The sequence below is a fragment of the Ambystoma mexicanum genome, chromosome 4q, assembly GCF_040938575.1.
Source record: "Ambystoma mexicanum isolate Mex_15411 chromosome 4q, UKY_AmexF1_1, whole genome shotgun sequence".
Lineage (NCBI taxonomy): Eukaryota > Metazoa > Chordata > Amphibia > Caudata > Ambystomatidae > Ambystoma > Ambystoma mexicanum.
Genome location: NC_090928.1, coordinates 1,131,724,781 through 1,131,749,891, shown reverse-complemented (window position 1 = coordinate 1,131,749,891; position 25,111 = coordinate 1,131,724,781). Strand labels below are relative to the sequence as shown.

At 44.6% G+C, this 25,111-nt stretch overlaps 2 protein-coding genes across 7 annotated transcripts in view; one reads left to right on the top strand and one right to left on the bottom strand.

Moving 5' to 3' along the window:
• Nucleotides 1-13,304, bottom strand: part of PCARE (photoreceptor cilium actin regulator) — a 669,787-nt gene extending 656,483 nt beyond the window's left edge. The window contains exon 1 of the mRNA XM_069608708.1: nucleotides 13,180-13,304. The gene's annotated coding sequence lies outside the window, so the exon portion shown is untranslated. The remainder of the gene's footprint in view (nucleotides 1-13,179) is intronic.
• CLIP4 (CAP-Gly domain containing linker protein family member 4) overlaps nucleotides 13,298-25,111 on the top strand; it is a 609,451-nt gene continuing 597,637 nt past the window's right edge. For all 6 annotated transcript variants that reach the window (XM_069608715.1, XM_069608714.1, XM_069608711.1 and 3 more), the window contains exon 1: nucleotides 13,298-13,586. The gene's annotated coding sequence lies outside the window, so the exon portion shown is untranslated. The remainder of the gene's footprint in view (nucleotides 13,587-25,111) is intronic.

Genomic DNA, 25,111 nt, shown 5'->3' with positions numbered 1-25,111 from the left:
AAGCACAACAGCGTTAGTAAATATATATATATTAACCATCGTAGATACTTTAAGTACACCTAGGTGGAGACTCTGAAATGTAAGACAGGTGAATTGGTCAGGTAACACCAAAATTACAGGCTAATGCTGGTAAAAGGTGTTTCAAAAAGACTTTTAAAGCACCGTTAAAAAAAGCACAGCCTCCTGCCTGTTGTCACATTTACCACGGTGAATGCTTCAATACAAAGATAACAAGCACATTATTTTATTAAATGCTTGAAATTGGGAGAAACTGAATGATTTAAAGTACCTGGAAATGTATTTCTGTTTTGTAGGAATTTCTTATGAAAGTGTTTCATGTCTATTTTAATTTATCACAGGTTTTAATCGTCGTATTCATTTATTTTTCCTTTTGGTTTTATGAATTGATATTTTGCATTGGAGTTCTATTGTGTTTTATGTGTTTTATTCTGGCGATTAATTATTAAAGGTTATTTTTAACCAAATGACAAATAAAATACAAAAGCACATTGTGGCGATATTTTTGCAGTTACAATACCTAAAGATACATGGACGTCTTCAAGCATGTCTAAAGATGTTTATCTCTAGGTACAGCTGACTTATCAAAATGGCCCCATGGGACAGACCCTGTGATTGGATCGTGTGGAGAAATGTGTATGTCGCAAGGAGTCAGCAGCGAAAGCCTAAATGGTTTCCAAAGGATGTCCATTAGGGGATCCATTAGGATCTCCGTACTGACAGGAATGTTTACCAAAAGCTACCTCCCCATTTTTATGCTACAGATATTCTTGGGGGGATGGGGGGAAGAGGAGGGTGGGCATTTGCCGTCTGAAGAACTACAACAATTGAAAATATGGGCTATGTTAAAAAAATATATATGTTACTGTGTGAAAATAACTTTTTGATCGCCAAACATACCGATAAAAGGACAAAAAGTAAGTGCTCTTAATCCTGTGGTGCCTTTTTTGTCAGTGTATAGGAAAAATATTTAGAAAAATACATTTGGCCCATTTTTTTAAAATAATCTTCTTGTGGCAGAGTTCCTACCTCCCCAAACACCCACTGACTTCAATATGGCACGTGTTTGAGAACATTGTACATGACTGTCAGCCCAGGGTCTTGCTGTGGATTTGCCTAGGAATCCAAAAAACTCCCATATCCTGGAGGGTCTACTACTCTCTATCGTCCCTCACAGAAACCTTCAGAGAAATGAAAGTGCCTGATGTACGAGCATAAGCCCAGCCAGTCAGAGATTAGGCTGGAGGAGCCCAAGTAAACTGAGCGTGGCAGTTTACCACTCCCTGTTGGCTAGCAGGACCTCGAATGATGGGTCCTTCCAACACGTCAACTCGTGGGCCCCACTGGTGCCCTCTCATGCCACAACTGAAACTGCTGCAATGTACCGGTTAGTTTGCATGCATAAACACCAAGAGGAGTGTGCAGTGTTACATGCTTAAATCAGATTTCATTATCAAAACATAGGGCCTCATTACACGGAAGGCGGTAATGGTTAACGGCCACCGTTAATGGTAACAGTGACCGTTAACCATTACCGCCTTACTACGAGGTCCCTTAGCGGGTTGGTGCTTTAACAGGAGTTAAAAACCAACCCGCTAAGGGACCTCGGAGCTAATTACGGCACCGCAAAATTGCGGTGCCGTAATTAGCGCCTTCCCCATTCCCATAGAGCCCTATGGGGCAGAAATGGGAATGGGGAAGGGCAATGGCGGAAGGGGGATTTACCACCCCTCCAACCTTGGAATGGGGCGGTAAATCCCCTTTCCGCCAAGGCGGTGCCGGTATTTTACCGGCATGAGCCATGGCGCTAATAGCGCCATGGCTCACCGACAGTTATTACAAAATTACACTACAATAATCAATATCATGAACATAAAACAGCAGTACAGTAGAAATCATTATGTTTTGGGAGATGCTGACATTAATCTTGACTAGCTCCATACAAATAATCGTTTAACTATTGCATATGTGTGTACTGTTGAGCATAAGAGTGGTATTGGATACAGGAAGCAGGTTAACATAAACGAGGGAAGGAAAAGTGGGTCTATCCCCAGTACTCAGTTTGAAGCAGGTTAGAATTTAGAATTTAGAACAAGATGCCGCCTCTGAAATACGTTCTGAGATAAAGTAATACAAAGGCATAATTTCAGCAGACAGTAATTCTGTGGGGCCCTGTGCCTAGTTCTAATGCTGTTTCTAAAGAAGTGGTGTAAATAATGTGTTGCCGAGATCTGCATAGTTTGGCCAATGTAATAAGAAAAGACGAATCCCCATCCGTACCTAAATAAGTCACACACTTTGCCTCAACTGCACTCCTCCTCCCCACTTACAGGTGGAGCCATGGAAGATGAACACCTTAAATCAAATTATAGAGCCTGTGTCATCGTTTGTAGTAATAGATGCTGCAATTAAATTGCTGCACATTTTATAGAACACACTTATCAGTCAGTCAGTCTAAAATATTTTTTTTCAGATTTATCCATAGAATCACATATAAAACTACACAATACAACAAATAATACTACAATTATCAAAAGATGTGGCCTAAAACATGCTGCAATGCATTTACTACCCTACTATGGCATAAGGCCCTAGAGAAGTCAGGCAGCTGTTCCCCGGATCCCATTGAATGGATAGCCTCCTTCCTGGGAAAAAGGAGCTCCAGGATCCAATGGGGCGACCACTCATCGGCCTCTCAGCAGGTAGACTGCGGAGTCCCTCAAGGGGCCAGTTTTTCACTGCTGCTATTTAACATCTATATGTGTTGTCGCTGCACCCTTCTGACCAACTTGGGCCTATTCTTCACAAACTTCTCAGATGATATGAAATTGGTATTAGAACTAACTGGCTGCCACACCACGGACAATGATAGCTCAATTCAGTCTACAACTCCATTGAGGCCTGGATGAAATCCAACTGGATGTGCCTCAATGGCGGGAAAACTGAACTTATGGTTTTCGGATCCCCTCAAGCAAGAGCAAAACTAGATCCAGCTTATGCAACTTTCTACATTGGAGACTCACCAGTAGTGGTCTCAGAAAAAGTGAAGACTCTAGGCGTGTACCCACAGGCCTCACTGGGAGCAGAAGCACAGGTGGCATATCTTAATAAGACATGTCAATACCATCAAAGACTGTTAAAACAAATAAACCACCACCTGAGTCAACAAAATAGCTCCAATATCACTAGAGACATCATATTGTCCAGACTAGATTATGGAAACTCCCTAATGCTAGGTGCCACCAAAAAATGCCTTAAGTAATGCCAAGTCATCCAAAATAATGCAATAAGAACAATCACGGGCAAGTCCAATAGAGATCACATCTCTGACGAAAGAAAAACTCTCCACTCCTCTATTGAGGATCGTATCTCTTTCACGTCTATGTCTCTTGTCCACCACTGTCTCTATGGTTCCACCCCCGACTATCTCAAAAAACAAATTAGACGTTACGTACCCAACCAATCATTAAGATCAGGAAACAAACTGGACAAGCAAACAAATCCAATGGCTTGGGCCGAGCCTTCCCCAGCCTAGCCATGACTAAATGGAAAAGAACTGAAAACGGTTCTGTTTAAGTAACCACCGGACCCACCTTCGACCAGTCACCTGTCCCACTTGTCCTGTCACTTTATGTTGTCCTACATCTCTTTGTTTAGCGCCCTGATGCCCAAGGGCTGCGGCGCTCTATGAATACATAACTAAAAAACAAATAAATAAAGCAAAACTCTATGGCACCCTTTGACGAGGTGTCTCGCCAGAAACTATGTTATTATTTCTTGCTGATTAGATAGAAGCATGAAACAATATTTGAGGCAAGGAATGGAAGCAATATTTGGATTTTGAGCACTGATTATGCAACATGTTCTCTCTCATTGCTCTCATTGTTTTTGAGCCTGACTTCTTACTGATTTGTAGCTTGTGTCCAGAAAAGTGGTCAAATTATATGATATGATATGATATATGGCATTTATAACGCGCCTATACACAGGTGTTTCAAGGCGCGACGAGGCAAGGGAGGGGAACAGAGGGAAGACAGACAATGATCCTACTAGGCCAGGTGTCATTCAGATTGCGCAAGTGCATGGGAAGGGGAGGGAGGAGAAGTGCGGAGGGTTAAGGGGGAGAGGACAGTGCAGTTCATGGAATAAGAAAATAAACAAACAATAAGTAAAGTACAGCCAGCAGGTGGCAAGTGCATGGGTAAGTGCAGACATCAGGTGTCAAGTGCTGGTTATGGGACTGTAGGGATACAGACCACAAGTGTGTGGTTGCCAGGAGGGCAGTGCAGCAGTGCGGCTGGTGGGGGATGGGACCTGGGCCCAAGATCAGAGGGCGGCCAGGCTGTTAGGAAAGATTTCGTAATTGTAGGTAATTTTCCTTCCATGTGGCAACCCCTAAACTCTTTGCTGTTGTTTTTCACCTTGTTCTTGACTTTGCCAGAGAAGCGCAGCCTTCTGCTGCACTCCTCTGGGCTTTCGCTCCTTTTCTTATGGGGAAACTGACATGCCCTTAAGACAGTCAGTACCGGGGAACGCTGTTTCCCGTAGTTTCTTTTACCATGTTGCGGCTTTCGTGCAACATGACACAAGAGGGCACTGTAAGCTAAGTTACAGCTCTCTTGGGTCTCTAGCCTTCTACAGGCCCTAGATACTCGTTTAGGATTGTATTTGATCGGTGCAAGTCATTTAGGGATTGGAATGGTGGCAGCAATCGTTTTGTGTATTTTGAGCTCCTTTTGGCGTTCTGAGCGCGTTTTTCGCGCTGAACCCAAAATGGTGGCCTGGCTCCCAAAATGGCCAGACCACGAGGCTCCTTTGTCCTGTCCACTGACCGTCTTGCTCCCTTCACCTTCCCCAGGTCGAGCGACCCGGGGCCTTCCTTATTTGGGCATGTACTTTCCCGCGAAACACGGATGCTTTCGCGGGCTTCTACATGTCTTTTGTGTGCCTCCAGGGTGTGGGCTGGGATGTCTGGTCCCAATACACATCCTGGGTGCCAGAGAGTCTAGGGTAGTGTGAATGCCTGGGACCACCGTGGTCCGTGATTGGTCCACGAATGGTGTGTGTGTTGATGAGCGGATCTCCCATTGGCTCCCCTCCGTTTTGGCGCGAAGGGAACCGTGGATAAGAGGGGGCTAGAAACACCACTACCATGTCGATCTCCTGAGTTCTCACGAACGAAGGAATTCAGGAGCCAAGTATCCTGCAACCAAGAGGCTGGACCGAGGAATCGCTGGTGACCCGCTGAAGGACTCCTCCTTTGCACTGCTGTCGTCCTGTGAAACCCTTTCCTCCTTTGATCGAACCAGAAGGCCTGTACTGGTGCTTCGACCTTTGGAATAGCAGGAACAGCTATTCTCAGCGACTTCATCATCTCCTGCCAGTAAGCCTTCGGAAGCGTCTCTGGGCCATCCAGTTGACTGACCAGCTTACACGGGAGTCCTGCTCTGTAACCGCCGCCAGGTTGTGTAGTATCTCGAGTCCTTGTCACTCTCACACGCTTCGTACACTTGGCGTTCCCAAGTCTGAAGTGAGTAGTGTACATTTGGCTCAGATACACACGGCCGTTCCGTTGCCCTGCTGTGGTGACAAAACTGTGCAGGTTTCTTCGATTGGGACGTCTTTTTTCTCTACACGACGACGAGGCATTCCCGGCTCTTCTGAACCTGCCAGCTGCTGAAATTAACGTGGAGAAGCCTGGGTCTGCTTGCATCGGGGACCGGTGAGTAGTATAGCTAGGATCTGGTCGCCCTCCTGCAGTAGCCCATTGCTTTTCCCCGCTGTGTAAAAACAGCACCCTTTTGTCCGTACTCGCGCTCTGCTTCTGCTCACTGTGGAGGCTGCGCTTGAGTCGCAGAACCTGTTCTTCTTCTGTTGTGCACTAACCCGAACTGCCTGACTTCCTCCGAAGAGCTTCTCCTTTTGCCCGTTGGCACCAGCGTGTGCAGGTACTTTGAGCACAAGGCTCCACTCTTCGCAGGGCTCAGACTTCCATCTAGTTAGGTGCCTCTGAAGGCGAACTGAGTCTAAAGCATTATCGCACTGCCTGTTTTCTTTCCCTTTCAGGTGGACTACACATTTCGTGCATATAACGCTTGCGACTGTCGTATTTGTATATATATTGTGTTGATATGGTATGTGTTGGCTTAATATTGTGATATTGTGATTTTCTCGCTACGGTCATTATTTTAAAGGCCTTAAAATAAATGTGTATATATTTTTGATATAACAACTGTTTGGAGTAGTTTGTAAGCGCTCTTGCTTTGTGTGCTCATTGCGGGCTTTCAGTCACCCTCACCCCTCTTGAGACCTAGTCTTGACCGCCGCGATCGCTACCTTGATTGGTCTGGCTCGTCCAGAGGTTACCCTGTTCCAAGTAATTAGGTTGGCCTTCTGAACTTCTGCGCCACCAGGACAGAGTTCAGAAATCCGTCTTAACACAGGCAACCATAACCCTGCGATGTCAGTGTCAGCCAGGAAGTCAGCAAGGGAGAGGAGGAGAAAAAGCAGAAGCAAAGAGAAAGGTTTTGAGGTGCTTCCAGAACCGAAGATGATTCTTCTCAAGTTTCAGGGAGGCAGGGAGGTTGTTCCAGAGGGAGGCCCCAGCCGGAGATAGAGATCTACCACCAACTTGTTGCTTGGAGAAGCGACTGACCCTGAGGGAGTTTTAGGCCGATGAGCGAAGAGGTCGAGAAGGAAGGTATTTAGGAAGAGAGAGTTGAAGGTATTGAGCCCCCAGGCCCCAGAAGGTCTTGTGGACGATGCAGAGGGTTTTGAGCTTAATCCTCGCAGCCACAGGGAGCCAGTGTAGAGATTTCAGTCCTGGAGAGATATGATCGCTGGGCTTGAGGCCAAGGACAAGTCTCGCAGTCCTGTTCTGGATAAGTTGCAGAGGGCGGCGAGTAGAAGCAGCCAGATTTAGAAAGAGGCTGTTGCGATAGTCCAGCCTACAGAGAACCAGAGCTGTGGAGACAGTGAGCTTCTGGGGGAAGGAGAGGAAAGGAAGAATACCTCTGAGGAGGTGACAGTGAGCTTCTGAGGAAATTACTTCTGTTTGGCGATTTTAGTGTCTCGTCTGGTAGCCTTAAACAATGGTGCATGTCTAGCTGGGACATCAATGTTCGGCTACTGGACAGGGGTGCTTGTGGAGTAGTAGTAGTAGCACATCATGCACATAAATCACTAAAACGTGCAGCTCAGGGACGTCACAGTACATTGCTGTCCAGGTCTGGAATGGCAAAGGGCAGCTGGGTATTTCATCTTTACAACTGGCTACAGCGGGATGCATTTTTGCGATACAACTGAACATAGGAGGGCAGGGTATGGGAAGGCACGTCTATAACCTCAGTTCAAACAAAAGAGTCCAACAAACATCTCTGGTGCAACAAGGTATGGTAGAAGCTCTTGCCTTACAAGCAATCCCACTAAATCGCTATGCCAAAGTCTGAATGAAATTAAGCAATTGATGAAAGATGTAAAGCTTTAAGGAGGTAGTAAAAAAAAATGTATTCCACTATTTTTTAACAATAAAACAACAATGTTAAGATTTACAATATCAATCAACAAATCATTATAATATAAACCTATTCTGATTCACCCACCCCCTTCAGCAGCAGAGCAAATATAACACAATCGTTATTGAGGTACCTTCCTGGATCAATCCATACCATACCTCACACATTGTACTTGCCATCAAACATAGAACACTAACCGTCTTCCTTAAATTCTGTTGCAGATTTGTAAGTTCCATCCAGCCCCTCTCACTTTCTTATATCAGCACACGATTTAACAATCTTCAATTAATTCTTGGATTTCCATTGAATCACTGTTAGTCTTTTTTCCAAGCCATGGCTAATAAATTTAGCATCTCATTTCCCATGCTTCTTGGCAGGGATCACAACTAGTAAAAGCAGCAGAATTGATATGGGTTGTCCAGCTCCAGGCCTCGAGAGCCGGAAACATGTTGCTAGATGTTCAGGATATCCCTCATTAATATTCATGAGATACATCTGCATACAATGAGTTTGCGGTCCTTGAGACCCAGAGTTGGACACCATTGCTATGTCCGCCTGCTGTAGACATTAAGGACTGAAGAGCGTAAAGCTCATATTTATGGATACTTTCTTAAAATTAATGCATGCTCTAGCACATTCTGCGTCCACAAGCAATTCCCCCAAATCCTCTTCCCATCAGCCACGTGCTCCTACTAATGCAATTTGACTTGTAACAAAGCAGACCCTATACTGTGTTGAGATATATCTCCCTCTCTCCCCCCATTAACCAATTCATAAAAGATTCTATTGACAGTATGAACTTCCAGTTCTTGTGGAAGGCCAGACCAGGCTTGTCTGCACTGTGCACAAATGCTTGCATATTCTACGAATGAATTAGAACCCACTTGCCATTTCTGTCAAATTCTTTGGTAGGAAATAATCTGCCATCTTCATAAAATTGCCCAAAGAAGCATGAAGCACACTAAATCATAAACATCACTTTTTTTATGTCACATTTTACTATTTTGAAAATGTATCATCACAAAAAATGAAACATAACATAACAAGATTGGGTGAGTCGCAAATTGCACGTGGATACTAAAAGATTTAACATTCAGAAAATAACAAGGATACAGTGAACAGGGTGAGGCTGAGCGGAGTCCAGGTTATACCCCCTAAAAACCTCAATTCTTGCAGAAAAGTAAGTTTACTGAGGAACATCTAATTCTTCCACAGTGGAAAATGCATTTATTTTATTTCATATTATAAAATGTGGCCAATACATGTCCTTGCAATCTGGAGAAGTCGCCACTCTGACACAAATATTCAAGAGTGCGGATACATGCACATGTGATCTGTTTTTCATCTCCTTACTCAGAAGGGGTATGTTGCATAGGCGGTATCAACTCTGCAAAATCGCGTTTACGTTGATCTAACCATGGGATAACATATTATAGCTGTGTGGCTTACAGTATGTTTAAAATGTGGTACCTCAACTCCTCTGCTTTCATATGGCAGTGTCAGTGTATGCAGTCTAATCCCAGGTGATCCTCAAACCCAATATAATTGAAGCATGAGCGCATTTAACTTCTAGAAGTCCTTGCTGGGACCCTCTATGATCATGACTTGGAAAAAGTATAAAACCTTGGGTATCAATCATTCTGGATAAAGAATTACGGCCCATCATTGACATCAGAAATGTCATCTAGCTTATTACATTATTATCAAACCTACATAGGAGGTGCTCTTCATTTTCCCTGTATACTACTTCCATATGTCCACTTACTCAGATTCCCAGATAACAGAAAGTGGCAGATGTAGCTGGAATGGGAAATTTGATTGCAACGTTCAAGGAGCCCATTGGAATGGGATATAACATTGATTTAGACCAATTTATATTTAAACCTGAAACAAACCCAAATAAAACCCAAGACAACATTTTTCAATATGTTAAAGGATACCTGGGAAGGATGTTGCTGGGTCCTTCATGTATGATAAAATGTAACTGGCATATGGGGACATGGTTCCGTCCAAAATGATGAATAAAAAATACGAAATGCGTGATTTGGGCGAATTTCGGCCGTTCGAAAAATCTGGCGGCCAACAAGTTCGACCGAATCACGCATTCAGTGCTTGGGGCTGCAGAGGTGTCCCCCACATCCTTGCTCACTATATTGTGAGCAGGGGTTTCTGGGGACACCCCTGCAGCTGTCCCAAATAAAACTAAATGAAAAGGACCCTGCGCCGCCGGTTCCCGATCACGCAAGTGAAAGGGAACAGGCGTCGCAGGGACACAGCCAGACGGCATGTAGGGTAAGTAGTGGGTTGGGGGGTTTGGGTAGAGGTGTGTTGGGGTGTGGGTAGGCGTGTGGGTGAGGGTTTGGGCAAGTCAGAAATGTTCAGGGGAGAAAAAATGATCTTTGGTCTTTTCTCCCTCGAACATTTCTGATCAGGTCTTTCAACCCCAAACCAGGGACATAATACGTGGTTGAGATCCAATCTGAACCCCTATTTCTCAAAATGTCTCACTAATCTAGCAAACCAGGTGTATAATGGCAGAGCAAACACAACTGGTGACAAAGGGCATCCCTGCCGAGTGCCACGACCCGTATTCCAACTAGGCAAAGTCTCCTTATTTGTTCTGACCCTGATTAATCGGACAGTGTGTAACAAGAAAACCCATCTCAGAAAGGAGCCCAGAACGCCTAACCGCCTGAGTGCTTCAATCAAGTATAACCAATCAATACAATGAAAGCCTTCTGCATATCCAAGCTTCTAATTGCCTAATAGATCCCTATCCCCAACATACCCTACATAAACTATGTATATTAACCATCGAATTCTGAGTGATCGTCATTCATTTTTTTCCCAATAATTCCTTAAGTCTCGATGCCGGAGACTTACCCAATATTTTATTATCGACCTTTATCATTGATGAGGGCCTAAATTAATCACATTTAAAACGATCCTTAATAGGTTTTAGTAATACAACTGCCCTGGCTTCTCTAGTATACTCTTGAAGGTAACCCTTCTCAAAATCTTTATTAAAGACTGCTAAGAGTCTGGGTGCCAATAGGTCTAGCTAGCTATTACTGATACAACTCAGCAGGCAATCTTTATTCATCTTATTTACAGCCCATTCAATCTCAGGTAGCTGTATCAAGAGTTCTGATACGCTAAATCATTAGGATTGAACGTTGGAATAGAAGCTTCATCTAACAATATTGAAATCTGTTCAGGATCTACCCTAATCTGCTGAAAAGAGCTGTTTATAATATAGGGCAAGTACTTTTAATACAATCTTGCACCAGTTCTTCACTTAGAGAATCTACCTGGGACCCCTTTCTCTGTTAATTGTGCCAATGTACATACTGCTCCGTCTACCTCTGCATGTTGTCTGACACTATACGTTTTGTAGTCATGCTTCCCCATAATTTCATGTGTTCAACAAATCAGTTGCTCCACTATTGCACCTTATCCACCATATTTTTTTCCAATCGACTCGCTGTATTCTCCAGATACAAACATTGCTTTTTGAGAGTTAGCCTGACCCTGTATGAAGTTAAACTGAAAACCACATGCATAGTGACTTTAAATTCCTCCCATATTATTGGCTTCTCATTGACTGTGCCCTTCTTATTAGCAAAAAAAAATAAAAGATTTGTTTTCACCCCATAATGTACTAGCATAAACCGTATCTGCTAATGCCTCAACAGGGAGTCTGCATGTGGAGGGAGTAGCAAATATTTAAAAGACAGAAAGGTATATTTATTTAATCATATTAAATTATTTTACAGATAAACATGCTACATGTGTATTTTTAACCATATTTCATAACCTATTCCTCCAGATAAGCTGTGTTGGGGTCGATGTTGGACCGCATACATGCTTGCTATCGTCATCCTCATGGAAACGTGGTTAAATGCATTTCCTGGGCCATCACAGACTCGCATCTATCAGAAGGCTACTGTATTACAGCATTCTTGTAGACTGTAAAGATGATATAGGCATAGCTCTCAAATCCCACGCTTTTGGCGGGTGTCACCCGCCTTGTAAACAGCTGACTCACCCGCCAAGCCTCCTGCACGCCCATTTGTTTCAATGGGCCTCTCACCCGCCAAAAATAAAATCGGGTGTTTTCATCCGCTTTTGCGACACAAATGGTTGAGAGCTATGTATAGGAGAGGGTGTTGCTCTAATACACGCCAGACTGTTTAGCACTTTCACATTTTCGGTTGTTATAGCTGAATTCTCTCCAACAAAATCCAGAAGATAAATGCGGTCCACCGCTCCTAGAGAACGTCATTTTTGGAAGTATGTATGACTGCATCACAACAAATTATCTCACTCCACCCCACATCTGACATCACTGAAAAAGTGACACTGTATTACTCGACAATATTACGTTACTGGGATTTACACTGCACACCACTGCCATTGATTTGCATGATCTCCAGGCGACCTGGCATCTGAAATGTGAGAAAAATCTACAAAACATTCGCTCATTAAATCCCTCCAACTGTCTTGGAGCACTTATAGCGCAGACTGGCAAAGACAGCCCAGAATTTTACTGTTGAGGAGGACCAATAGACAGAAAGGCATTTCAATATCGGAAGGGCAGGGTGAGAGCAAGAATCTGGCACACTGTGTACTCCTAAATCAATGCAACGTAAAAATGTTGAACATTCAAGTAATCATTGCTGCAGGTAAAACAGTTTTCTTGGAAACTAAATAAATAAATAAAGCATGTACACTGTAATAAACTACTACCTAGCACATTTAGATCCCATTGAAATTGACTAGAACATTTTTGGTAGGTTGTAAAATGTTGGAACAGTAAGCCGATTGAATTCTCTGGGAGGCATTAGGAATTTAGAAGGGTGAAGATGATTCAAAGGTGCAAAGCTGACATATGGAACTCATGTTCTTTGCAGGGTGAGGGTCTCACCTAGCTTAGACTAACTTTGATCCTCTCATGAATAGGTACAATGCTTTCAATTAGGTAAAGCGCTATCAATGTGCCTACGAGCTTGAGGAGCACGAAAAGAAACATTTTAGGTTGGAACGTTCTGAGGATTGATCTATAAACCCCTGGTATGTTCTAGGGGGAGATTTATACTCCACTTCTCTCCCGTCAGCCAGAGCGAGCTCGCCGACACACATTCCAGAGTTGAAGCTAACCCCCCAGCTGCCAATTCTTCTCATTATTGCGGCAGCCAGGGGAGGATTACGTTCGTGACGTAGCCCACTCCTTGCAAGCTCGCATTCCAGTGCCTCAGACAGGGGTGTCAGGGGGGAAGGGGTGAGAGGGGGCGAGGTACTTTCTGATATGAGGGAAGTAAGATGTTCTATACTATGGTAGACGGGACATGTCTGCACCCACCCACCCTTGCTTGTTGCGCTGCAGGTCCAACTGCACTCAAATTACGGTTCACTGTAAACTATATAACGCAATGACTCCTGGAGTAGTAAAATGCCACATAAAAGCCGCGTATAAACGTCACGGCTCTAAAAGAAATGTTAAGTCTACCCCGCGTTCATCTGAGACAGCAGCTACTCTGCCTGACACATGACGCCATAACCACTAAACGCAGAGAGCCAATAGGAAGCCTTAGAAGTTAAGCTTCGCCCACTTCCCCGCCCATCAATGTCCGGCCTCCTTTCCTACCTCGTGCGTGGGGCGGGGCCCCGCCTAGTTCTTTCTCTCAGCTAGATTGGAGGGGGCGGCCGTAAGCTCTTTCCTTGTCACGGTGCCGCGCGCCGCGCCCGCTGCGACTTACACAGACCGCCTACTGCCATTGCCACTGTGACGTCACGGAACCAGGAGAGACGGCAACGAGAGAGGCGTGGCCTAGCCCCTAAACAACCCAGGCCATTGGCGGACTCGAGGTTTCCCCGCAGCGGTTGCTGATTGGCTACCTAAGCTGTCAGGGCAGCCGGAGCTCGGGTTCTCGAATGGCCGATCGCGTCGGGTTTCTGACAGAGGCGCATACGCAGTGCTGAAGCTGCTCTTACCTGCCTTCGCCGGCGGAGAGGCGCACATCACTGCTAGCAATGCAGACCTGACAGGGGGAGGTGAGTGATGGCTCAAGGCACAGCCGAGCGAGCTGGCCAGCCCACCGCCAGTCTTTAGGGTATCACATAACGGCGTGGTGCAGTGATGCCCGCAGCAGACACGTTATCTTCCCCTTGCTGTCCTAGAGTACACCTTAGGAACACTGAGTGACAGCTCACCTATACGTGGCGGGGGTCTTTGATGTTCAGCCACCTGTGCACAGAGATGGACCATACCTGGCAGCTCTTCCTGGGAAAGAGAGGGTTCATTAGTGATCTCTGTAAATAAGTGGTGTGGCAGGCCAATGAGTGTAATCCCAGAGGCACAGTTGGTGAACACCAGGGGTCTGCAACCTTTGTCTCTCCAGATGTTTTGGACTACAACTCCCATGATCCCTCTTTGTTGACTAAGGCTAATGGAAGATGTCCAAAACAGGTGGAAAGCCAAAGGTTGCCGACCCCCACTGTGCACCATCTAACCACAAAGCGAGGCAACAGGTGCTAAGGGGGTGAATGCTCCCCTCTGCATAAAAGTGCCCAGTGTTTCAATCATCAGACAGAGCAGGGCAGTGCAGGACTGCTCAATTGAAAATAGGACAAAGCCTGGCAGCTCCCTTTCCCATAGAGAAGATGGGTATTACCATTGACAAAGAGGAATGCTTGCTTGCATTCCTCAAGCAGTTGCAGTGTTGAAGTCACAGTTCACAAGTAGCAATAGGCGTTTCTCTTCAACGAGCAGTTCGTTTATTCTCAAATCAGTGAGTAAGCTTGAAAAAGTTGTTCACTGACTCTGTAGCTTATTTACATTGTGCCCTATCATACCTGTGTAGCGCTTTAGTAAGTGCTTAAATACTGCATTTTGGAAGAAGTTTGTTAGCTTAGTCAATGTCTTTCATGCAGCTGTTCAAAGGGAGGCAGAACGAGCATCAGCTCAAGGCTGCTCAGGGCATGAGCAGTCTGTGCAGTGGCCCAGGGCCTCGCTGTCAAGGGGGCCTGTTAGGTGTTTTGTCATAGGGCTATTATATGACTTGGGTGGCATTTTAGTTCTGTATTAAAATGGCGGTAGTTTAGTATTGTGCTATAAAAATGGTGAGCATATTTATAATACTGCCTTGAGCCTTTTCCCCTTTTGTATTTATATTCTATTTTAGGGTTTACTGTAAGTACAAATCACGGGACCTTACATTTATAGGAACGTAATAGCACCATCTGTTATGCCGATGACCTGTATACGACTTCAGCCTTCTGTATTTAACGGTTATGTTCAGCTTCCAACATGCACAGCTGAACACACACACGTGCATCACAGAATTTCTAGCTTGCTATGTAGTTCTCCAACTTTTACTTTTCACTCTACCCCTGTGGTAAATATTTTACAGCTGTTGTGTATGCACTAAGGCACTTCCTTGTTACTTCCCATTCTTTAAAAATAATCACCAGACAAAAATTACAGCCCCATTGCTTCTGTTGTTTTTGTGCGATTATTTTCTTTTATGCATGTAGCATTTTGAAATAAATGTTGCGATACATATATCACACAACCAACACTTTTGTAGAAACTACATGATCCAGCCTTTACACAGTGAAAGCATTTTTTTCTTAGCAAAACTTGAAACACAATGCGATTACAGAACATAATTTCTAAGAAAAAAGACACAAACATAGCACAAACAACTTTTCATTTTTTTCGTTAAGCCACAGTGTTTTCAATTACAATGTGAGGAAAGAAATTACTAATTCATTTGAAACTAAGGATCTATTTCTGTCTATCTGACTACAAAGATAATACCTTAGCCGCACTCTTATCACTTTACAGATCCTCATCCTAAACTGTGAAGCCTCTGCGCTTTATCAGGAAAAGCCCCTTCTCTGCCGGGTTATCAGCAAAAGGAGTGTTGCAAACTCCACACTGCTTTTGCACCCCCGAAGGTCAGCTCACGGCCCCAGCTGCATCTAAGGCCTAGACAGCTCGGCTCTCCCTCTGTCTGCTACTCTCCCCTTCTTCCCCGGACAGCAAGAAACAGACTGCCTCCTTCATTTTAGATCAGCCCTGTCAGTCAAAACTACCTCCTGACCTTTTCCTGACGTCTTCTATAACCCCAGTAAGCTTCTAGAACCATAGTATTTCTCTGTCCAATCACCCAGCAAGGGCCTACATCTATCAACTTTGCTTACTGCAAGGACAATAACGCTTTCAAAATGAATGAAACCGCAAATGTATCCTCTTGCACGTTTTACTTCTGCCGAATGAAAAACTGAATTTTCCATCTGAGTCACTTTGCATTTCAATGTTAAAAGGAGTTCTAATTGAATATTATTTAATAGGGACTTGTTAATGGATTAATCTGGGTTAGTTCAATGCAACTACACAGATGGCGAATTGACTTATAACATGAAGCATTTTTTACACGTGCTCAGTGCATTTAAATCTGCTGTCTTTGCATCCATTTTGCTGATTCCATTGAAAGCAATGTAATGTCATGTACCACAGTATCCTAAATAATCCTACAGGCCCTGCAGGCACTAGTGCCTGCTTTTACTATACCAAAGAATATTGTTTTTAAAGAGTTGTCCTTCTACGTATGAGGCCCGCTTTTCTGTTTGTCGTAGTGAAACGCTAGGACGCTCTAGAGACAAATACCCACCTCCCTGCGCCCCATAAGTACTGCTTATCACTTTCTCCTAGCAGATGATTTAAAGGGTGGAGCGATTCACAAGCAATGTCTATTTAAGAGACCAAAACATTAGTTAGCTGCATAAATCTGTGTCCTCTACCAGGACCATTACATATATCACACAAAACCGTCTGCCTTATTTTCACATGTTCATTTTTAACACACCCAAAAGCGTTTATTTTTTGTAGAATGTAATATTTTCCTGATGTTAAATATGATGGACGCCTTTGTCAAACATTGAAATACAAACAGGTAACCATTTCCCACATACCTTTTTTGTTAGGAGTATTGAATGTAAGTGTCCCCAGAAACGCACCCCCCTTAGTGAGAGGCAATAATGGACACACCCCAGAAGGGGAATGAGGCCAGGCCCAAGTGCGGGTAAGATCAAAAGAGCTTTATATAATTCAATATAGGGCATGCAAAGGACTCTGCAAACTCTGAGAGCGCTCTGTCAGACAATAGCAAAGACAGTTAGTTATATTACAAATACACGTCATGCATGAGGTAAGCTATAGGGGCCACATAGTCTCGGGGATTGGGTGGTGCTGGCTAGGTGGTATACATTGTATACAGTTGCTTCTCCAGGATTGGCGGACGTTGGTGCTGCGCCACGTGGGGCGGGAGGTCAGCTGGGCTCATCGGGATGTAGCGCTGGGCCGGACATGCCTTGTAACAACGATTGATAGCTAAACTAACATTTGCCCTTTTGGCCACATATTCCCACACATTCATCACACTTCATGTGTTCTGTTGAGTTGCAACTCTTGTAAACGCTGACCTTAGATCAATACATGGCCAGGAACAATGATATGCGATCTGGAGTGTCTTAATACATCGGTTTGGGAGGCACATTAGGTTCAAACAATCAGGTCCCATGGGCGTAGTCGGGGCATGGGCGGGGGTGCTTAACTAACCATCTTTGGCAATTTCGGTGAGGGATGGTACTCTGATCTGTTGGTAAACGTGTGTGCACCGCCCTTTCTAGGGTCATTAACTCGGGGTCGATGGAGGTACTACTGACCCGTGTGTGGCATGTGACCGGTGCCTGAAAGGCGGCGGGATTTAGGACCAGGTAGCTCGTAAGTCACGGAGTCGGGCTGTGGTTGCCTCTGACACGGGGGAGGGTGGCGGATGCTTGAAACGGGTCCAGCAGGGTCGGGAGGGAAGGCAAGGCTTTGCTATTTGAACACCGTCTCGAGAGAGCTTGGGCAGGGGGAGGGGGAAATGGCCTTGCAGCTCCATCCGTGGCATCTTGCATGAGGCGGTTTTACTGTCTTATGGGTGAGGGGCGACTAACAACACATGGGGTTCCTAAAAGCACTCATATGTATTTGTATTTACATGGGATGCTAGCTGATGATCATACTTTTTTACATAGCATGTCACATTTACAGTTGACATACGAACATGAGGTAGTGTTACACAGGTGTGTGTAAAGAGTGTATTAAGAGAGCAACACAAGTTATTGTTCACAGTTATCAGCTGTCCAGTCTTTGTATATCTCTTCATTACATGTAATATCGGTTGCACAACTTTCTCTTTACCCATTCTCCTTTATATTAGCAGCGAACGTTAGTCAACAAGGCACATATTACATAAATGGTTTCTGCACATTGCAAGGGCTTTCGGGGTGGGTATGGGTGCAAGGCGCCATGCCGTCTATAGCCTGGGGGGCTTGGTACAGGGGTCAGGGCCTGCAGGGTTTGGGCTGATCTCAGTTACATCCTAATGTTCTCGTTCATAGCTGGGGGAATGATGTACTGCGGAAGGTCAAAGCTACAGTGTTTTATTTTGTTGTTCGCTCGCGTCTGGTGACTCGTGAGAACGAGTCTTCAGCGGATCTGCCATGCAGTGGGAGGTGGGGGAAGTGTGGGCCTCTGTGAGCTCGGTCAAGTGGGGGTCACTCTGCAGCGTTCAGTGTTTCTGCCTTGGGTTAGATATGCATGTTTCTTAGCAAGATGGAGATGACTTAATACAAGATGGCGTCTATTCTCTGCCACATAACGTGATGGTGCAGCCCCACGTGTCGGCCGGCAGCCGCCTCGCTGTCTTGGCCCGGGAGGCCGGGGGGCTGCCGACAAGTCATGGGTCTCAACCAGGGTGGGACATGTAGTGGGAGGGGGGGTCCTATTGACCTACTCTTCCCTACATTTCCCCCCTTTCATTACTTAAGTAACGAATACCTTAGCTCCCCCAGTCGTTCGCTCTCTTTCTCAGCCAACACTGCCTCCTCCCAGGCTGGTATTGGCATCCATGCTCGGCACACCCCCCGGAGGCTTTCCCCCCTTCTGGCATACTCATCTGGGGTGCAAGTCATATATGTACATCCCATATCTCCCTCCAGGTCCACCCATACCTCCGTGTACCACTCTAGTTCCCGGGGTTCCTTTATCGTGGTATGATATAACCTGTCCACTATATCCCCGTCGTAATATTTGGGCACCATTCTATATTTGGATTCTGAAGCCTCTCCAGTTTGTACGTGTGCTTCCTGTTGCGCCCGTGCCTTTCCTCCGGCGTTGCCCATCGTCACCATCATCAGTGCTCCATTGGGGACTGCATTTGCGCAGCATCGAAGACCCAACTGGCACACTCAAAAAATCAACAATAAAAACACGATGAGGGGCATTAGTAATTTCACTGCGAGCCCCATCCAGGAAGGTACCCAGGAAAAAAGGTTGTCGAACCACGTGCTTGGGTCAGTGCCACCTTCTGTCTTCATTTTTTCCCCCAGGTTGTGGACTGCGGCGATGACGTGTGATAGTGTCCCGTTATCAGCATCTTCAGAAGGTGCAAAAGTGCAACAGGCACTTCCAATTTTTCGGCAAACACCTCCGTCCATCGCTGTTAACAGGTCTAGGACATACCTGTTTTGCATTGTCATCAGTCTCGGTGCCCTTAGTTCCACTTTGATCAAGTAGAATCCTTCTTCAGTGTTGTTGGCCAATTGAATCAGCTCCCACTGTGTGATCCGCAGCCATTTTGCATTTGCTCGGGCCTGGATGCTTGGAATGAGGGAGGCAAAGAAGCTTTCTGCTGAGCTGAATAACCTGTACCTGTCTGGGATCTGTGCCAAGAGTTCTGAGGAGGCCTTTGAGATATAGTTTTATGACCTCCGCTTTCTGGACAGGATTTTGTCGGCGGTTCCCTCTGAGAGGGCGTACAGCGGTGGCTCTTCAGTAGGTGAGGCGTTGGTTGTAACTTGAGTCGTTTTCCGGCCCCCCCTGGCCGAGGTGGCTCTCCGGTATTACCATTAAAGCTGAGTGCAGTGTCGCCAGGGAACACGTGCTCCATGATGGTGGGAGGTGCATGTACGCCCGCTTGCCACAGACCCAGTAAGTGTCCATCAGGGCTGCTGTTCCTTTCTTCATGTCTGGGATCATTAGGCTCATGCTGCAGTTCGTGTTTCTTCCCATGTCGATTTTCCCTTCTCCTAGGAAGCAAAATTCACTTGGGATTTCTTTCTGTAGTTTCAATGCTTTTTCTATAGCGCTCACCCAGGTCAATTTTGCCACATGTTCTGACCACACCGCGGCACACGTCTTTGCAATACATTGTAGTTTTTCGGCTGGCAGCCCTCGCAGTGCTTCAGCTTTGCACGTTACCACGTCATCTTTCCATTTGTTTTCTGAAAATAGTGTTCCTTTTATTACTAAAAATAGTTCCTTTAAGCATACCACTCCCTTTGGTCTTCAGTAGCACGTATTTTCGTTCTGCAGCATTTCAAAAGATACAGTGTGTGCCTGAAAGGTGTTCATAATTCTGCACAGAGTGAGATGGAGGAGACACTGGGAGTCTGCAAGAGGCAATTCTTGCGGCATTAAGACTTTAGGTGTGCCTGAGGCATGGGGAATCAGGGAGCACACGTAGCAACTTTCATTAGTTGTTTGTTTGGCTGTGGAGCTCATGTCTGCATACCATTTATTCGACTGGTTTGGGTGCCTGGGATCCTCTATCGTGTCAAGCCCCAGGCCATAGTATTCATCATATCTCTTTCTACCTATTTCCCTCTTCTTCGTGTTGTTAAGGAATGTTTTAGCATGTCTGGCTGCGTGCAAAAGGGACTCCCTCTCCCCAGCCCCCTCCTTCTCCCATTCCTCATACAGAGTAATGAATTTGTTAGCCATTTCAATATTTTCCTTCATTCTCTCTGTGGTGTAGTCTTTGTCTCGGGGAGGACTGATTGTCGTTGCGGGTGGGGTAGCAGTGGTGCCATATAACCATGATATAACAGATGGGTGTCGATCATTTAGTTCATGTACGCTAAAATTCTTGGTGTGGCTTTGGGGCTTCAAATGGATGGTCGGCTTGTTGTTAGTATCGTTCTGACGTTTCGCCTCGTCTGGATGCGGGCCATACCCCCATACCAGCTGAAAGCCATCCCATATTAAATAGTTACCTTCCTTAAATGGTTTGCTTACATTTTCCATATTAGTTCCATTACCTCCCCCCTCATTTATCTCAATGTAGATAAATGCTATTAGGTAATATGTTGCCAAGCCAAACATGAGTGTAAAAAATATAATAGCACAGACAGTCAACCCACATTCGTATGAATATCTTCGTAAATGAAAAACATTTCTATTCCTAGTGTCCCTATTGCTAATCGTTGCAGGCTGCCTGTTCGTTGCCATGGTTACTCCTACATGTTGAAACATAGAAAAGGGCGCATTAAGCATACAGTGCAATTATTTTTGCATTTTCCGCTTTTCAGTGTTACTTTAGAGAGATATAGGCATAGAGAGATATAGGCATAGAGAGATATAGGCATAGAGAGATATAGGCATAGAGAGATATAGGCATAGAGAGATATAGGCATAGAGAGATATTGAGAGAGAGAGAGAGAGAGGGATAGAGAGATAGAGAAAGAGTGCAGGGTGAGGAAGGGGAGAGAGTGAGTGAAATCATTTTATACTTATTTATACGCTGTCATAAACATTATTATAATACAGTTGTCAGTTTAATACATGTCGCATGCGTTTTTTAAAAAACATTTTTTTTTTTAACTCATGCACATTTACCCCATCGGGGCCGTCTGCACCTTCTGCTGACCCCACACTGTCATATGCTTTTCGGACGTCTGTTAAATGTATCCAATATCTCGGGCCCTTCACTTTCACCGCTGTGGGTGTGCAAAACACCACCTCGTATGGGCCAGGAAATCTTGGAGCATTCCACCTACGCACAAAGCTTCTGACGTATATCATCTCCCCTGGTACCAGCTGACCGGTTGGGCTTTCTTTCTCTGGAGTGTGCGTTTCATTTTCCTCATCACTTATGAATGGTGGTGCAGATTTTCTAGCTATCATCCGTGCTGCCTTAGTAAGTCTAGTCAGGTAGTCATTAAATTCTTCTCCCAGTACAGTTGCACTTCTGTGTGCATCTGAATTTCTACGGAGGGGTGAGTGTGCTGTGTGCATTTGTCTCCCTGTCACGATCTCTTGGGGCGACAAATGGTGGTCCTTGCTTGGCTGGTTCCTCAGCTCAAAAAGGGCCAAGCAGAGACAGTGCACCCAATTTTTCTTAAGCGTGAAACATAGTTTTGAGAGTCTGCCTTTTAGTAATCCGTTGATCTTTTCTACCACACCGTTACTTTGCGGGCCATAAATCGAGCACAATTTATGCTTTATCCCTAGCATTGATGTCACTTCTTTAAAGAGATCGTTCACAAAATGTGTGCCGTTGTCAGAGCTTATTACGTTGCAAATTCCCCAGCGGGGGAATTTTGCAGCGCACTTCACATCTGGGCGGGCACAAGGACCTGCCTCTACCTAGCGTGAAAATGGGCAAACTACCACTATCATGTACCTCGCTCCGTTGCATCTCTCATCCATATCTGCATTGTGTGCTGGGAAGTGTAGCTGCTGGAATGCTACTTCTAATAGTTTAGTTGGCATCACTACTTTACCTGTGTTGTTTTGCCGCCATAATAAATCAGTTGCTAACTGGCTGCATCCTCTTTTGGTCCACAACTCTTTTTGGTGGTGCTTCACGTAATGCTGCAACAGTTCTTAGTTTTTACATCATTTCGTACTCTAAAATGCTTTTAGGTCAAGAGACCTTTTTTAAAAAATCGGAAAAAAAACAATTTAGAAAGACTGCTCTGTAACTGCACAGAGAGAACTGTCAGCCCCTGTGATGCACAGAGTGCTTGCAGGGGCTGACAGGCATGCCAGAACCCGCAAGCAGCCTTCATGGAGACCGGGTAAGTGGATATGTGCGTGTATTTCTGTGTGTGCGTTTTGGAGGGGTTGGGGTGTTGGGAGGGAGGCAGCGGGGGACAAGGGTTGGGGGGCAGGGTGTGATACCCCCGATCTGGAGTAAATCTGAGCAGAGCAGGTTAGGGCGTGGAAAAATGTCATTATTTTGATTTTTGTAGGCCGCCTAAAATCGGCCGAAAAAAAAATCTGTCTTTTGGTTAGGCGACCTACAAAAATCGAAATAATGACATAGTGCCCTCTAAAATACATAGTAAAGATAGTCATGGAATACAATCACATTTAAACTGCAAATACATTTTCTCTACACTGTGTATCCAAAATTATAAGGACATGTTAAGAAATCCAGTTCTCTGTAAGCTTCAGAGTTGCGAGAATGAGTGTTTTGGGGACCCAGGCTGGGCTCTTATGTAGATAAGGTCTTTGACCTTAGAACATAACACATTCTTTCAATACACATTCGGTGGCCTCCGGTATTCTTGGATGTAAATGCACTAAAAAATGTGTGCTTATCTTTCAGATGTGGCATTGTTCTTGTTTGGTTCTCAGCCTTGTCCTTCTGAACTGTCAAACAGTGGCTGAAAGAAATATTTAATATTCACCATTGACATTTTATAGGTGAAATGAGGCTGGGAAATGATTGCAATCTAAAAGTTACTTACACAATATAAAAAAATGTTGACGTGCAAGTTTGTTCATCATTTGCAATGCATGCTCTTAAAACATGGCATCGAGCAAAATCCGCAATCCAACTCGAAGCAAATTCCTTCGGACAATGTTTCTATTGCTCTGTATGGGAACTTTCTGTCATCGGTTTATTTTATGCCTTTGTAATTTGCACTAAAATTCTTTACGTTGATAATTGATTTGCCACTTTTCCACCAGTAGGTCTACTGAACTTTCACTCATTTAGAACTCCACCAGCGATGATAATAAATGGACTATGGCCGCTTTAGTAGTTCTTTGCAGTCCTCTTTTCTCCCTTCCCCATGATTCTCCCTTCCCCATGATTTTCTTGGCAATGGACTTAGACATGCCATACATAGAATTGATGTCTGATCTGTCGGAATCCCTCTTGCATGACGTTGGCAATGCCCACATCTCTATCTATGGATATTACTTTGATTTGTAATCCTCTGGATTGCGGAATTTCATTGGAATTTGTAAAGCCATGCTTCTCCATGGCAACAGAGGATGTACATTCAGTCACCTGCACCACAACGGAGCTTACTTTAAAAAAAGTTTAGTGTCCAAATCCTGGAAGTGATCTGCAGAGTCATTTGCTGAAAATCTAGGATTGTGGTATGGTCCATCACCTGCAAACTGAAGCCTTTTGCACATGATGGCATTGCCAAGTGCTACCTGCTCTAGATTCCACCCATTATGTAACGCTGGGAATAAGTAATTTCTCTGTTAATTGCAGTGTGTAGTTTTAGAAAGGAACTCCAGTACCATGATCTTTACAAAAACTGGAGGTGTTTGAAAATGGGGAGCCACTAAATAACAGTGAGCAAGAACATAGCAAGTTTCCTATTGGAACATTCCAAAGCAATGGCTGTTACGACTGATGCTTGTCTTCCCGACATGAACCCGCATTGATTATTTTTGAACTTGGCAGTAATGTTTCCAACCTAGTCACCAGTATCTTTGCATATCAAGCAGCCTCTAGGGTCGGCAGAGCTATAGGTCTATATGATGTGCCTGCTTCCAGATCTTTTCATGGCTTAGGCAGCACTGCCGTCACTGCCTCCCCCGTGGAGTCCGTCACTTTTCTAGGGACTTGGATTTGGAATACTATTGTGTTTGGGTCCAGCAACGGCTTGACAATTTTCTTATAGAAAAGTGGGATACAACCTTTTGGGCCGGAGCTTTCCCTTATTTCAGTGTTGAATTTCCCTAATTACTACTTTTATATTTGGCCTATCTCATGCCTCCCTTATGCCCTGAGAGCTAGTTGTTTAATGTTGTTCAGAAAGACCACAATGTTTTGCTTCTTGCATGATTCACTGGTGTATTGGGTCCTTTAGAAAGCCCTCAGTAAGTTGTGTTTTCCATTTTGGTATGTACTTTACTACTTTGGTATTTGATTTGCTCTTGTTAGCACTTTAAGTTAAAAGGCTAGTAACGTGTTTAGGTTATTTTCCATTTCGTAAAATCGGTGCTGCTGTCTATGTATTGTATATTCTGCCTTGTTCTGAATGTTAATTTAATTGTGTTTTGCGGAGCTGGAGCTGCCGGTCTAGATCCCGCCCTCCTGTGTTCCTGCCCTAGCTGTTGTATTTTTTCGGGTTGACTCTTCTTCCTTCCTTAAAGCAATTCTTTTGAGGTTTGCTTCTCTCGCTATAAAGACACTGTGGGCATTTGCCTTTACTGCATCCCATCGTGTGTATGTCCTAAAACATCTGGTGTTCTGTCATTATGAAAAAAGTAAAGGATCGCATTTTCCACCTCCAAGCTAAGAATGACTTTTCCTGTTGTAAGTTGGGGCGATGGCTTCCACTTTCTCTGCCTACATTCCGACATCTCCGATTCTAATAAACAATTTACAAGAGTAGGATTAGAGCCATCATTGTTCCTCTCGCCGGAATCGATATGCTTTAATTTACCATGACATAGTCTATGTGAGTGAACTCCCATGTTCATGTGAGTA